The following is a 16,073-nucleotide window of genomic DNA, read 5'->3' as shown; positions in this document are numbered from 1 at the left end:
TGCATTGAAAATTGGCCACCAGATAGAGAAAACAGAGTTGGAAGAAATGGTTTATTTTAAGGCTGGAGGGATGTAACTGATGGGGTATCCCAGGGATTGGTTCTCAGCCCTCAATTGTTTACTATTTATATTAATGACCTGGAGGATGGAACAAAATGTATGGTTACCAAAATGTAGAAACAAGGAACTGCAGACGCTGGTTTGCAAATAAAGTCACAGAGTGTAGAGTTTCCAAGTTTGCTGGTAATATGAAAATAAGTGGAAGGGCATGTTGTAATGAGGACATTGTAATTCTGCAAGGAGATATAGCTGGACTGAGCGATAGGGTGAAAACCGGGCAGATGGAATTTAAAGTGGGGAAGTGAGAGATCATGCACTTTGGCAAGAGGAGTGAAAATATGAATTATTATCCAAATGGAGAGATACTGCAAATGGGTGATGATTAGAAGGATCTCTGTGTTCTGCTGCATAAATTACATAAAAGTTAGTTGGCAGGTTCAAAAAGTAGCTAAGAAGCACATTTTCCTTTATTGCAAAGGGATTGAAGTTTAAGAATAGGAACACATTGTTACAGTTGGTTGTACACACCTGGAACACTGTGTACTTTGGTCACCGTACCTAAAAGAAATGATATAATGACATTGGAGAGAGAGAAGATTCACTGGGGTGTGTGCGTTTTCATATTGAGGCCAGACAATTTGTGTTTGCATTTCTTAAAGTTGAGAAGAATGACAGGTGACCTTATTTAAGATCCTAAGGGGGCTGGACAGGGTAGATGTTGACATGGTTCCACTAATGGATATGTCACAAATACAGGGTCATAGCCACAAAATAAGGGTCCAGTCTTTTAAAACTAAGATGGGGAGAAATTCCTTCACTCAGAAGGTAGTGAATCACTGGAATTATTTGCCCATGGGGGTGGCTGAGGCCAGATCATTAGAAACATTTAAGATAGATTAGTTGGAAGATTGAGGAATTGAGAGTTATGGGAAACTAGCACTAAAAAGGCCAACACAGATCAGTCATGATTATTGTTTTAGCGATACAGTGTGAAAACAGGCCCTTCAGCTCACTTTGAATGATAGGACGGGCTTAAGTGGCTGAGTGCTATATTCCTGCTTCTATTTTCTTTTTTTGGTTCAACTGCACATTCCCCATCTTTATTTGTCCACATTCATGACATTAACATTTTAAAGAAGCAGAATGGCTTGGAACTGGTTCCATTTCACACTCAATTGCTGGCTAGTCTCACAAGCTGATTAGTCACTAGGCAGAATATGGCTGCAGTTAGGGATTATCCCAAATAGGAATGTAAAATGCCAGCAAGGAGCTTAGTTCACAACAATTGGGAAGCAAAGATTGAGGTGCACCAAGAACAAGGGAAGCAAGGTTGGGGATTGATGGTGATGGAGATGGAACATTGTCATGGAATTGGAGTTTGTTAAAGATTAGGGCAAAGTGTGTGGTGAGTGGCTGGTTTTTGAGCACAGCAATAGAAGAAAATGAGCCAAAGGTTGAGATATAAAATGAACACTGGACCACAAGAGTTGGGAAAGAGGAAGCAGTCAAAAATCTTCAATCAGGATCAACACTACACTCTCTCATCCCAACGCTTTGTGATGTCTTGGGTGCAGAAGAGGTGAAGGTGATGATGGTAGTTCCAAACCCCATGTCCTCTTACCATGTTTTCAATTGGGTTTACTGCTCCAGAACAGAGAACAGACCTGATTGTTCACAAAAAAAACTGAGATTTGCTTCAAAATATAATTAAATCACAAAATTAGGTGAAGCTTACATAGTTCCTTGGATGTGATGAGTACTCGTGTTTGATGTGTTGCATTTCCATCTGGGTTCTTGATTGATCTAGTTTTATTAATAACTAATTTTGAGGTTCTGTTTTTATTTGAGAAAAATTTACTATGGAAACAGTATTGTTCATTTTTAAAAAGTGCCGTTGAAAAACAAAGTTAGAACTTTATTTTGTCATAATAAATATTTTGTGAGGCAGCTTGCTCATTTTCCCCAGCTGAAACAAAAGCTTTGGTTTTGTCTATTATCAACGGCTGACCTCCTGTTTTCATGCAGGTTATTGGCATCCTAGATTACTTTGATTAATCGGATTCATAAAAACGACAATTAAGAAGAACAAAATTCCCAGTGGCATGTATCCCCAAATGAAATTGTAATAGAGCTATTTTTACATGTAACTGCAAGATGCAAGAGAGATAGATCAATATATGTCTGGTATATATTGAATGCAAACATTTTTTAACATCATATATATAATTTAAAGAAGTCTTTGGTTTGCTTAAGTCATAAAAAGAACACATGCTGAGCAACTGATGACATGGAATACATAACTTGCTTGCAACAATCATTACTTATTAGACTCAAGGTTACTTGAAGTTCTTTCCATCCTTCGCAAATACACTGCATGCATTATCTCTACCTCCTGACTTATTGATAGAACATTTGAAATGTTACTAAGCAACACAGCTTTAAAATTGTGCCTACAATGCATTTTCCTACCTCACCAAAACCTGCATAATAATAAGCATTTAATGAATTCTGTAGAAATCTGCACAGGTTCATTTATGGAGCATGGTGAGAAAAACATTGAGAGAAATCTGGTTACCTCGAATGCTAAATCTGGAATATTAAAATGTGTAATAGTAAAATTTGGGGATTTGATGCACCTTTAGTTAATTTTCTAACAAATTACTTTTAAACATGTTGCTTAGGAACAAAGAAACCTCTGGTGGTAAATCAGGTTTAAATTAATAGAGAAAATGCAACAAAATCTGGTGACATTTCAGATGGAACTTGAAAAGATATAAATTGTAGGGATATGGTGCTTGTTTCTTTGAAATGAGGGTGTGGTTGTTGAATTAATTCAATATAATTTCCCTACTTTAAATCTGAGAATGTGATTTTGTAAGAAAAAAGTATGTATCATTCTGCTTTATTTAATAAGAGGCCTGGTTAAAAGTGAAGAAATAAATTGTGTGGACATTTTTATATAAAATATCAATGAAGCAAAAGAGTATAAAATAATTGCCACAAAGCTATCAAAAGGCAGGTACATGATAGGTATATAAATAACTCCAATTTCCATTTGCCCTCATCCAAATGAATGAAATTAAGTGTTCCATTTAATGAGGTTTCCCCTTTAGTTATCCTTGATTTAATTTCAGTTTTTTATATGCTTGTGAACTAGTGATTGATGTATACATGAGCTATAAATAGTGCTCTATATCTTTCTGCATATTCAAGATTGTCCACATTTTACATAGGTTGCTGTGCTTTATACCAACCAGGTCATTGACAACACTGTTTTTGTTTTTAGTCTGAAGAAGGGTTTTGACCCGAAACTTTGCCCATTTCCTTTGCTCCATAGATGCTGCCTCACCCGCTGAGTTTCTCCAGCATTTTTGTCTACCTTCGATTTTCCAGCATCTGCAGTTCCTTCTTAAACATTCTGTCTTTGTTTTCCTGTATTTCAAATTCATTATTTTGTGGACTAAGACATTGATGGGGCATTCATGCTTGAACCATCATTGCGCATTTCCTTGCATTGCATTGTGCATTTAAGGCGAAGAATCAGCTATCAGAGAATTGCAGCTGCAGCTGGAAAAGGATGAGGGTGTGGGGTTATTGGTAAGGCAGGAGCGGAAGTCAAATCTCCATTGGCGAATTGGGGTGTCTTGCCACCACGCATAAAGAGGGACTGATTGGATGTCAGAATTGGTGGGTGTGAAGGATAGTAGGCAAGTATGATCTTACCCAGTTGGATCCCTGTCGGCCATATGCAATTAACACAATGATGGTTACTCATAGAGCCATAGAGTGGTACAGTGTGGAAACAGGCCCTTCGGCCCAACTTGCCCACATCGGCCAACATGTCCCAGCTACACTAATTCCACCTGCCAGCATTTGGTCCATATCCCTCTTAACCTATCCATGTACTTGTATAACTGCTTCTTAAATGTTGGGATAGTCCCTCTCAACTACCTTCTCTGGCAGTTTGTTTCCTACATCCACCACCTTTTGTGTGAAAAACTTGCCTTCGATTCCTATTAAATCGTTTCCCCTTCACCTTAAACCTATGTCCTCTGGTCCTCGATTCACCTACTCTGGGCAAAGGACTCTGTGCATCTACCCGATCTATTCCTCTCATGATCTTATATACCTCTATAAGATCACCCCTCATCCTCCTGTGCTCCAATGAATAGATTCCTAGCCAACTCAACCAGAGAATTCCACAGATTCACAACTCTCTGGGTAAAAAGGTTTTTTCTCATCTCCATTCTAAATGGCCTATCCCTTATCCTTAAACTGTGGCCCCTGGTTCTGGACTTTCCCAACATCAGGAACATATTTCCTGCCTCTAGCACAGGGGTCGGCAACCTACGGCCCCCGGGCCGAATGCGGCCCGTAACCCGAAATCATCCGGCCCGCAGGCTTCCGTCATCTCTGGTACCTCCCGAGCCCGAGGCCGTGGCGCCCAGGCGCAGTGATGCAAGAACACATGCGCTGATGGCCGCAATGGTGGAGCCGCCGACCAGCGCCGAGCAACGCCTGCGTGTGCGGCCGAGAGATGGGCTCTGGCTGTACCGCATCCTGCGCAAAGCCGCCGGCACGGCCGCGCACCTTCTGTGTCTGGGCTCCTCTGTCGGGATCGGGGTTGTCAATCGGCCGGGGACAAGTGAGTGTGAGTAGTTGAGCCATCGCCTTCAGGACTGAGCCAGGGCAATGGTCCGTAGGTGCGCCATGTTCGTGAGCGTGCGTAACTAGGAGCCAGTGCTGCGGGTGGCGTCATCGAAGGGGCGGGATCACTGTGAACATGTGATTTGATGCCTGCCATCTGGGGCGGGATGGGGCGGGATCCATGTGTACACATGATAGATGTGGCCCGCCATCTGCTCACAGACATGCGTCCTGGCCCCCAAACAGAACAAGGTTGCCGATCCCTGCTCTCGCGTGTCCATCCCTTAATAATCTTATATGTTTCAATAAGATACCCTCTCATCCTTCGAAATTCCAGAGTATACAATCCCAGCCGCTCCATTCTATCAACATATGAGTCCTACCATCCCGGGAATTAACCTCGTGAACCTACGCTGCACTCCCTCAATAGCAAGAATGTCCTTCCTCAAATTTGGAGACCAAAATTGCAAACAATATTCTAGGTGTGGTCTCACTAGGGCCCTGTACAACTGCAGGATCTCTTTGCTCCTACACTCAACTCCTCTTGTTATGAAGGCCAACATGCCATTCGCGTTCTTCACTGCCTGCTGTACCTGCATGCTTACTTTCATTGGCTGATGAACAAGGACCCCAGATCCCATTGTACTTCCCCTTTTCCCAACTTGACACCTTTTAGATAATAATCTGCCTTCCTGTTTTTGCTACCAAAGTGGATAACCTTACATTTATCCACATTAAACTGCATCTGCCATGCTTCTGCCCACTCACCCAACCTGTCCAAGTCACCCTGCGTTCTCATAGTATCCTCCTCACAGTTCTTATTCCCACCCAGCTTTGTGTCATCTGCAAATTTGCTAATGTTACTTTGAATCCCTTCATCTAAATCACTGATGTATATTGTAAATAGCTGCAGTCCCAGCACCGAGCCTTGCCGTACCCCACTAGTCACTGCCTGCCATTCTGAAAGGGACCCGTTAATCCCTATTCTAGTGGCATTACTAAATGTGGCCTCGCCAACATCTTATACATCTGCAACATGACCTCCCAACTTCTATACTCCTAAGACAATATGGACTAATTTCTCAGGCTACACAATTAATATATAATGCTGAAAGAAAATAGTTTTATGAAATTAGGTGAAAAGATGTCATTTAGGCAATAGCAAGAAAGTAGAGGAAATGTGTAGGAAAGAACTGCAGAAGCTGGTTTACACCGAAGATAGACACAAAATGGTGAAGTAATTCAGTGGGACAGGTCTGAAGAAGGGTCTCCGCCCAAAACGTCACCCATTCCTTTTCTCCAGAGATGCTGCCAGTCCCACTGAGTTACTCCAGCATTTTGTGTCTACCAAAAGTTGAAATATGTTGGGTATTTAAAAGCATCTATTTTTTACATTTTTATTAAATGTCATTGTCCTAGCTTCAGATAGCATTCTAGCAACTTCAGGTGAATACTATCATGGATTTCAATAAATTGGCTAACATGATCCCATTTTTAGATTCTATGAATCTGAACCTGCAGTTTTTCTATATATCTTGGGATAACTCATAATTGAGATGCTGGGAAGCTAAATGTTTGTCAGACTTTATAACTATTTTATATAGTGACTAATGTGCTATCATTTGTAGAATCAAAGAGTTGGTGATGTGTCCACGAGGTATCCCCCAAAGAAGTGCTCAATGGTAGACTTTGTTGGTAGGACAATGGTAGGAGGGTAAAGAGACCTCAATTTTAGAATAATATTTCTGGTCTAATACAACTGTTAGATCGTCTATCGTTTATGTTAGCACGTTACATGTAAACTTCAAGAGAAATAATTGATGACGAGGGGCAGGAGTCAGCTTTAGCTCTGGTCCATTGTGCAGAGCCATGGAAGAATGATCATAGCCGTCATCTTCCATGCTTCTTTATTACAGACAGAATGCTGATTAGTTGCAGGTGTGTTTTATGCTGCTGCTGCTGACTATCTTCTCCAAAACACCTGCTAGTAAATTTTGAAACATGCAAAGTTTGTAACGTTGACAAATATTGGGAAGACAAGAGAATTAAAGGTGGAATTTACTGAATAAAGGAAAGAATGGGCACAAAATAGGGCGGCCACGGTGGCGCAGTGGTAGAGTTGCTGCCTTACAGTGCTTGCAGCGCCGGAGACCCGGGTTCGATCCTGACTGGGTTTTCTCTGAGATCTTCGGTTTCCTCCTACACCCCAAAGACGTACAGGTATGTAGGTTAATTGGCTTGGTGTATGTGTAAATTGTCCCTTGTGTGTGTTGGATAGAATTAATGTGCAGGGATCGCTGGTCTGTGCGGAATCGGTGGGCCAAAGGGCCTGTTTCCGCGCTGTATCTCTAAACTAAACTAAAAATCCTCTGAAAATGATCAAAGTGGAGAAAAAGGTGCAGGATTTTGTTTTCAGGAAATGTATAACAAATAAAGATGAGCAATCTGCACAAGTTTCTTTCTTCAGGCAAAAAAAAGACACTTGACTATGACATTCTGTGATTCTGTATTCAAAAAGAAAGCTGTAAGTTAGAAAATACTAAACACAGTTTAAGTTGTAGCATTGCGTTACATTTAGTCACCAATCCCATGCCACTGTCAGATCCAGGCCAGCATTATTTTCGAGTCTAAATGACAGCAGCATGAGGTCTATTTAATGTCTTCACAGGTAGAAGGTAAGTTTAACAATATTTGGCAATAGAATGTTATATCCATAAACATATAATGCTATAAAATCAATGAGAATCACATTGATGAGAATTTAATATTTCTTTTGCTTCAGTCCAAGATTTCTACGTCATGGTGAAGCCATTACAGAGTCCAAGTTACTAGGAAAATAAACCTTTCAACCGCCTGAAAATCAGCAATTTGCTATCCAATAGATACTCTTCAAATCTCCTGCAAAGACTGCCACGGAGGAATTACTATGATCCTATGACAAAGTGGTCTAGTACATTTGTTCTCATAGTTACTAGTGAAATATTTCCAATTAAAAATGACATTGATTGAACAATAAATAACCATTTAATGAAAAAAGCTTCAGGCTCAATATTGGAACACATGCAGAAGAAACTAAGAACAGTTTTTAAGCGGCATTTTAACTTCTATGAGCGAATTGAAAATAATTGTTTCCTCAAAAGATAATTCTTTCTTTGTCTTCCAATATTCTGTACTCCACTTTCAGTGCAAGGATTTCCAGTTTTTACACAGCTTTTCAATGCCCATATCTTAAAACATGTGATCAAAGTCTAAATATAAACCAAGTGTGGGCAGCAATCAGACTGATGTCGTGCATTATCTTCAGGCAGAAGCCATGGATATTATAGGCATGTGATGAAAAGTTTGTTCACATTTTCAATGTAGAAATAAATTTCAGAAAAAATAATTAATTTATCAGTTTAATTATCTCAATTATTGTACAACATACATCTTGAAAGAAAGATGCAATTCAAACTGGTCGATGCAGTATTGCAAAGGAAACAGAAGAATATGAAATCCTTTCTTAAAAAGCCATAATTCAAACTAGTAATCATAAAGCAAACAAATAAAGATCTGTCAAACAGTGCCTAGAAATTCAACTTCTATTGATTAAGTTAAATCCATGTCATGAATTTTGGAGATTGAATATGATATACTGGTGCTATTATATAACATATATATAAAGTTTAAAGAAGGGTATCGACCCAAAACGTCACCTATCCATGTTCTCCACAGATGCTGCCTGACCCGCTGAGTTACTCCAGCACTTTTGTGTCCTTTTTTGTATTAACCAACATCTGCAGATCTTTGTTTCTACTATATAACAGATGTAGTGAGAGGAGCTGCGGATGAATTCCAAGCATACATCCATCCAACGCTGAGCGGTAGGAGAGGGTTATACAGGGGTGGGTTGTAGATGTATTAACAAATGCGTTTACAATTGCAGCCGTACATTTTACACAAAGATTAGGGATTGAGTCTGAAGAACTGTACAGGACTGAGAACATTCCCGGTAGATAATATTTTGGGTTAAATTCCTTTCGAATCTGGAATGCATCTCTATAAGACTCATCAGACATGCCGACTATTTGAATAGTCCCTACACGGGTAGAAAATGAATAAAGGTCATTGCTTACAAGCTGCAGCCTACAAGAGCCTCAGGATGGAATAGTACAGTTGAAATACAATGACCTATATTTGGGAGATGGTGAGCATTCTGGCATTTAATGATTTCACAACAAACATTTATTTTAAAATAACACCTTTTTTTGATAGTATAAAGACCATGAGAGCCTCTGGTGGAGAAATCCTACTCCTCTCTCTAATATTCAATTTAGTAGTGGGAGTCCAATTAAACTAGGTTCCTCACTTACAAATGTCTAGCACCCATTCATTGTGCCCGAAAAGCTGAAGCTGTAACCAATTTCCTCCTGAATTTAGATGACGAATAGGTTCATCAATATTATCCAAATAATCAGGTTTGAAAATACCTGCTGAATAGATTCAAAGTTAAAAACTATTGTAACTTCTCATTTTCATTCGCAGAAAGCAGGGCACATTAAATCTAACTTGTTTCTGTCTAACCAGTTTATATTTGTACAATTATCCTTTTTTTTAAACTATTATTGAATTATAATGGTTATTAAAAAAGGATTGCACATTCTCCTGTTTCCCTTGCAGTTTATTCTTGTACCCAACCTAGGTATCCAAAAGAGTTTCATTATAGAATTTTTGTACTAAAAATTACAAAAACAACAAAAAAGAAAAAATCATTATAACATGTTATTTAAAGTATTGATCGGCTTTTTTATGTCTACTCAGCTAATGAGAGAAATGCTCTATGAGGGGAAGAAGCAAGCAAAATAGTTATCCATGGATCCTTTCTTCAAAAAGAATCACAACCTAGCCATTCCTCTATCTGTAACCTCATCCAATACATCCCCATAGCTCTTCTGTTGTGCTTGTGCTTCTGTCAGTTCACACAATATTGTATTATGTCGCAGGTGTAGTTTAATAAATAATACAGTAATGCCCAATTCTTTATCTTCAATGAAAACAAACAGTCACAAATGTATCTCCACATAAATATGATGGTTCAATTATTCCTTTGAATACAGAATCAGTTAGTGCCCAGGAATACATGCTGAGAACTATGGGTGTTTTCAGTATACACTCAATCATGAAAAAGTGATGAAGGTTTCCTTAACCGTGTTTTCATGTAACAGTTATTTCATGAACAAATACTCACTCATGCCAAAACATGAGCCAAAGAGCTTAATTACAGGGATGATTTGGGAATGACTTCCCTTGGCATCATGGCAGCATTAGGTGTGGCATCATGAAACACTAATAACATTTGAAGTCAATGAGAACCAAAATAAAGCAATATAGAACCAATAATGGGAGTCACTCCTCACATTGGAAGACTTGCAGATTTAGATTCAGAGAAACTGTGCAGAAATAGGTCCTTTGGCCCACGAGTCGGCACCAACCAGCAATCCCCGCACGTTAACACTATCCTGCACATACTAGGGACAATTTACAATTATATTAAGCCAATTAACTTACAAACCTGTGCATCTTTGGAGTGTGGGAGGAAACCAGAGATCCCGGAGGTCCCGGAGAAAACCCATGCAGGTCAAGAGGAGAACGTACAAACTCCGTACATACAGCACCTGTAATCAGGATCGAACACGGGTCTTTGACACTGAGAGGCAGCAATTCTACCGCTGTGCCACCCTGTCGCCCTAAAGGGTAAACAGCCCAGTCTTAGATCATCATTACATGACACTTGTGCCCATTGCTACTTATCATCCATGTTAAGGATTTGGTTAAGAATGTCAATGGCCTGATTAATAAATTAGCAGGTTAGATTAAAATAGGTGGTATCAGCATGGCAAGTGGGCAAAAGAATGGTAAATAAAGTTTATTTTAGATACGTGTGAGAAGTCAAAGCAGGGCAGGATCTTCATAGTGAATGGTAGGGCCCTGTGGAATATCGTAGAGTTGAGGGTTCCAGTTCACAGGTAGATAGGGTGGTGAAGAAGGCACAGGCATCAGTCAGGGGAGTTAAATATAGAGGTTAGGACATTATGTTAGAGTTGTACAAGATGTTGGTGAGGCCTCACTTGGAGTATTGTGTTAAGTTCTGGTCACCGTTATAGGAAGGATGCCATTAACCTGGGAAGAATGCAGAGAACATTTACGAGGATTGTTGCCAGAACCCATGGGCCTGAGCTAGAGGGAGAGGTTGAGCAGGCTGGGATTTTATTTCTTGCAGCACAGGGGGTTGAGGGCTGAAATCTCCGAGGTGTATAAAATCAGGAGAAGAATAGATGGGTGAATGCACAGAGTATTTTTCCCAGGGTAGGGGAATCGAGAACTAGAGGGCCTAGGTTTATTTGTAAGTCACTAATTTATTACCCATCCATAATGGCAGGGTGACCAAAACGTATGAGAGGGGAATTATTTAAGAGGAACCCGGAGGGTGGTAGTTATATGAAATTATTTGAGAGAGGAATTATTGAGTCAGGTACAACATTTAATAATTTTTTGGACAGATACATGGATAGCAAATGTTAAGAGGGATATGGGCCAAATGCAGACAAATGGGTTGAACATAGATGGGACATCTTGGTCAGCATGGGCGATTTGTGATTTGTGCTGAAGGGCCTGGTTTCCATTTATAAGGCACAGATCAGGAGTATGGTGAAATACTTATCTGGATGATACACCTCCACACTATCTGCAGTTTTACAGAATGAAGCAATCATTCACCCCCCACTAATCACTCTATATCGCCATTAAACACTATGCAGTATTGACAACATGTACACCAGTTTATTACTCACCCAGGTTGACATTAAAAGCAACTTCTAAGGATAAGAACTGCACACCGCCACCTAAAAATCCCCATCCAAATTGTACACCATCTAGACTTGAAAATGTATTGCTGGTCTTTCATTGTTGCAGTCTAAATGCTGAAATTTCTTACTCCAAAACACAGCAGTGGTTTAAGAAGGACTGTAGTGGTTTAAGAAGGTGACTCATATAAGTTTCTCGGTGAGCTTTGTGGATGGGTAATAAATACAGGCCTTGTCAGTGACTTCCAGATCCCAAAAAATAAATTAAAAACTAGCAGAGATAATGTGTGGTCATTGTGTTCAATTGTTAGTATGGCCAGATAACAGAGATTTAGTTAAAATGCTGAAAATTAATTGGAAAATTTAAGATTTATATTGTGTTATATAATAATCGATTGACATTGTAAGTATTGAGTTAGCATTCAAAAGAGTTAATGGGCTTCTGTGAGATTTAAGAACAACAGATTTAAGTAATTTATGTCAGTTATAAAGGTAGTTACATTTCATGAAAATGCAGCATGTGTTACTAAATGATCATACAGGGAAACAAAAAACAAATAAAATGTTTCAATTACAGTCATCCATCTCGGAAAAAATGTTCCAGTGCAAACTCCTTTGGAAATAATGGAACAAAGTACATGTTTCAGCTACAAGCAAAATAATTTACAACACAGCGACTTCAAGGAAACACTTAATGAGAACAGGATATTAGAATACAATTTTGTTGTAAATTTTCAAGCATGGCAATAAGCAATGGCGGCAGCATTTTAGCTTAATTTTGCTTTACTTAGATTAGTAAGTATTAGTAAGTGACCAAGTATTTTTCTAGCTCAGTTTAAAGTAATTGTCATGGTATTAATGGTTTCTAAACATGGAGCAATGCATCTACTCAGCACAACTCTAATCATGGACTTCCTTAGGTTTCCAAGGATAAAGGGCAATAGGTAGTTCTGATTATTTGTTAAATGTATTAAGAAAAACTTAGAAGACAAAAGAACAAAAGACAAATAAATAGATTCCAGTATGACTGCAGTTATTATATGCAGATTTTGTATATATTTAAAAATTCAGCACACAAAGTAATTATTTTCTGATGATTTTGCAGGCAGCTAAGTAGCATTAATTGCACAGCAAGATGAGGCTTTTGTGCACCTTTTGGGAGCTTAGTATCTATGCACAGTTGTCGCGTTCAACTTCACAAAATAAATATACATCATTCCAACCACAGGGGTGAATCACTGAAGCCATAACCTGAAAAACTCAAATCTAATGATGTAATTAATCATGGAGACTGAAAGGTTATTTTTGAACGAGAATAATTTTGAAAGTGTAAATTATGCTACATTGAGATTAGATTGGTGGTAGGAACACATTATAATGTATAAATGACTGTTAAAGTAAGCTAATTTTTCATTTCACCTTAATGAGAAAGCAATTTACTCTCCACAAAACCTGTATGATTCCTATTTTTCTGAGAGGTCAGTCAAAGCACGATTATGTTAATATTAGTTACGTACAGCAATGAATCTAAATTTTGTGACTGATTTACCAAAATAGATAATGAAATATTTCTGGGACTTAAAAGAACACTTACTCAGGGTGCAGCCAAAATATGATCATGCCAGGACAAGCTGATGTATGTTTATAATCAAACTGTGCTTCATCCAGCAATTGTACAGCAATAGCGACATCTGAGAAGTTGGTGAAATGATCCAAGATCACTTATTATTAGTCCCACAAGCACGGTTAGTAGGTACTGTCATGGCAATCATGACCCCCTAGTTCCATTTAAATTCATTTTTACTGGTACTTTGTCAGCTAAAAAATTAACTACAAAGCGAGCGCAGTTCCATTCATTTGCTTGTTGCAAATGGAGATCTTAATATGGGCATCAGGATTAGATTCACTATGTTCTCCACATCTGATGTTTGAATAGCATACAAGACAAAAGCTTTTCACTGTACTTCGGTACACGTGACAATAGTAAGCCTAGACCTGCTGTGACCTACACAACTTAGATGACCAGCCAGTATATTCCCTTTAATTAGTTAATATGCCCAATGTTATCAGTTACCTTTAGCTTTACCAAACTTGAAACATAAAACAGCACAGAAAGTGCTATTTTAGCCCAGTGTGTCAGCACACACCACGATGCCAATCCAAATAACCCATATGCCTGCATATGGTCTGTATGAATGTTCACGTGTCTGCGTAAATGTCTCTGAAACTTTGCTATCGTATCTACTTCTTTCAGCTCCTCAGCCTGCACATTCCAGGCACCTACCACTGTGTAAACACCGTGCTTGGCTCATCTTTAAATAAAACTATTTTCAATAGACAATAGGTGCAGGTGTAGGCCATTCGGCCCTTCGAGCCAGCACCGCCATTCAATGTGATCATGGCTGATCATCCCCAATTAGTACCCCGTTCCTGCCTTCTCCCCATATCCCCTGACTACGCTATCTTTAAGAGCCCTATCTAGCTCTCTCTTGAAAGTATCCAGAGAACCTGCCTCCACCGCCCTCTGAGGCGGAGAATTCCACAGACTCACCACTCTCTGTGAGAAAAAGTGTTTCCTCGTCTCCTTTCTAAATGGCTTACCCCTTATTCTTAAACTGTGACCCCTGGTTCTGGACTCCCCCAACATCCGGAACATGTTTGCTGCCTCTAGCATGTCCAAACCCTTAACAATCTTATATGTTTCAATGAGATTCCCTCTCATCCTTCTAAACTCCAGAGTGTACAAGCCCAGCTGCTCAATTCTCTCAGTATATGACAGTCCCGCCATCCCGGATATTAACCTTGTAAACCTACGCTGCACTCCCTCAATAGCAAGAATGTCCTTCCTCAAATTAGGGGACCAAAACCTAGGCCTTAAACCTATGCCCTTCAGTATTTGGCATTTCCACCTTGGGGAAAAGACTCTATCTTACCTTTGCCTCTCCGAATGTTATATTCTTCTAACAGGTTCCTCTGATGCTCCACTGAAAATAATCCAAGTTTGTCCAACCTTTCCCGATACCTAATCCTCTCTAATCTAGGCATATCCTGGTAAGGCTTTCATGCACCCTCTCCAAAGCCTCCTATAGAGTGGTGACCATAATGGCACACAATAATCCAAATGTGGCCTTGCCAATGTTTCATACAGCTAGAACATGACTTACGAACTTTACCAACTACGCTCCAGGAGCAATTTGCAGAGGCCAATTAACCAACAAAAACCCACACGTATTTGGCAGGAAACCAGAGCACCTGGAGAGAAGCGGTCACAGGGAGAACGTGCAAACTCCCCAGACAGCACCCTTATGGGCCTGTCCCACTTAGGTGACTTTTTAGGCGACTGCAGGAGACTATGCAGTCGCCACGTTTGCGGATGGTTGCCGGGGAGTCACCTTCATGGTAGTGAGGAGTTCCCGCATTCTGGGAACTAGTCGCGGTCTCGTTATGGCCGCCGTGAATATTTCAACATGTTGAATGTTCCATGTTGAAAAATTAGCGGCGACTAGAATGAAGCCGCCATGGAGAGTAGCGTGAATTCTCGAGCCGTAGGTGGGTCGCCAGGAGGTCCTAATGGGTTGCCAGAAGGTCGAAGGTTCTTGGAGGCTCTTGTAGGTTGAAGCCGGTGCTGACCAGTGAATTTCATTGGCTCATTGGGAAAAAAAAGGTAAGCAGTAGTTTTCAGAACCAAAGATAACCGACCAGTAATGTTAAATATCCACCGAGCTTCACAGCCGTGTACCTCTGGTCTCTTAAATGTTGTCTCCACTCCTTCTCCCCCCTCCCCCCCTCTTTTAAAGGACTTACTGTACATTGTACTTTAGCCATCTTTTGATAGTGCCAACCTTCCTGTCCATCGCGGTGTGTGTCTGTATCACCTTGGCTTTGCACCGTGTTAATTTTTTTAGACAGGGTAAGCGGGGGGGGAACGCTGTCTAAAAAATTCACACGGGCTGGTGAAGGAAGTGATGTGTGTGTGTGTGTTCCACTCTGACAGTCCCTGTTCCAGTTCCCGGTTTTTCAGGCGACTGCCGGCAACTTGACAGTCGCCGGCAGTCCGCTGAAAAATCACCTAAATGGGACAGGCCCATTAGTCAGCATCAAACTCGATTCTCTGGCACACTGTGGCAGCAACACTGCCGCTATGGCACTATGCTGCCAGATTACTGGTTATCGCTGCACCAGGGAGCAATGAAATTCCTTGTTCTCATTAAGCTCGTGGAGTAAACAGTAACCCATACAGTAATGTTAAATACAACCATAAATACAAGTACAAAACAGTAGAATGGTGCAAGTTTGCCATGTGTGCAGTAGTGCAAAACAATATTAAAGTATAATAGTGGAATAACCAATGACGTAGATTTAAGAGAAAGAATATGTGGCAGCATCTCCGGAAATTAGGTGTGTAAGTGGTGATTGGTTCAGAAGTAGAGTCAGATTGCAGTGGAGAAGAAACTGTTCTTCACAGCTCTGCTATAAGATCTTTAGTTATTCATTCAAATTGTCTCCACCCAGATTTCCAATTGA

The 16,073-nt window shown here is 40.0% G+C and overlaps 1 protein-coding gene and 1 long non-coding RNA gene across 2 annotated transcripts in view; one reads left to right on the top strand and one right to left on the bottom strand.

The window, feature by feature from the left end:
* The window catches only part of ttll11 (tubulin tyrosine ligase like 11), a 287,291-nt gene that overhangs the window by 86,819 nt on the left and 184,399 nt on the right, over positions 1-16,073 (bottom strand). The window lies entirely within an intron of this gene.
* LOC116991007 overlaps positions 4,604-16,073 on the top strand; it is an 18,131-nt gene continuing 6,661 nt past the window's right edge. The window contains exon 1 of the long non-coding RNA XR_004416682.1: positions 4,604-4,776. This is a non-coding gene — a long non-coding RNA (uncharacterized LOC116991007). The remainder of the gene's footprint in view (positions 4,777-16,073) is intronic.

Source organism: Amblyraja radiata, chromosome 32, assembly GCF_010909765.2.
Source record: "Amblyraja radiata isolate CabotCenter1 chromosome 32, sAmbRad1.1.pri, whole genome shotgun sequence".
In the NCBI taxonomy this organism is placed as follows: Eukaryota; Metazoa; Chordata; class Chondrichthyes; order Rajiformes; family Rajidae; genus Amblyraja; species Amblyraja radiata.
Note: the sequence above shows the minus strand (reverse complement) of the source record. Positions and strands in the feature narration are given on the sequence as shown.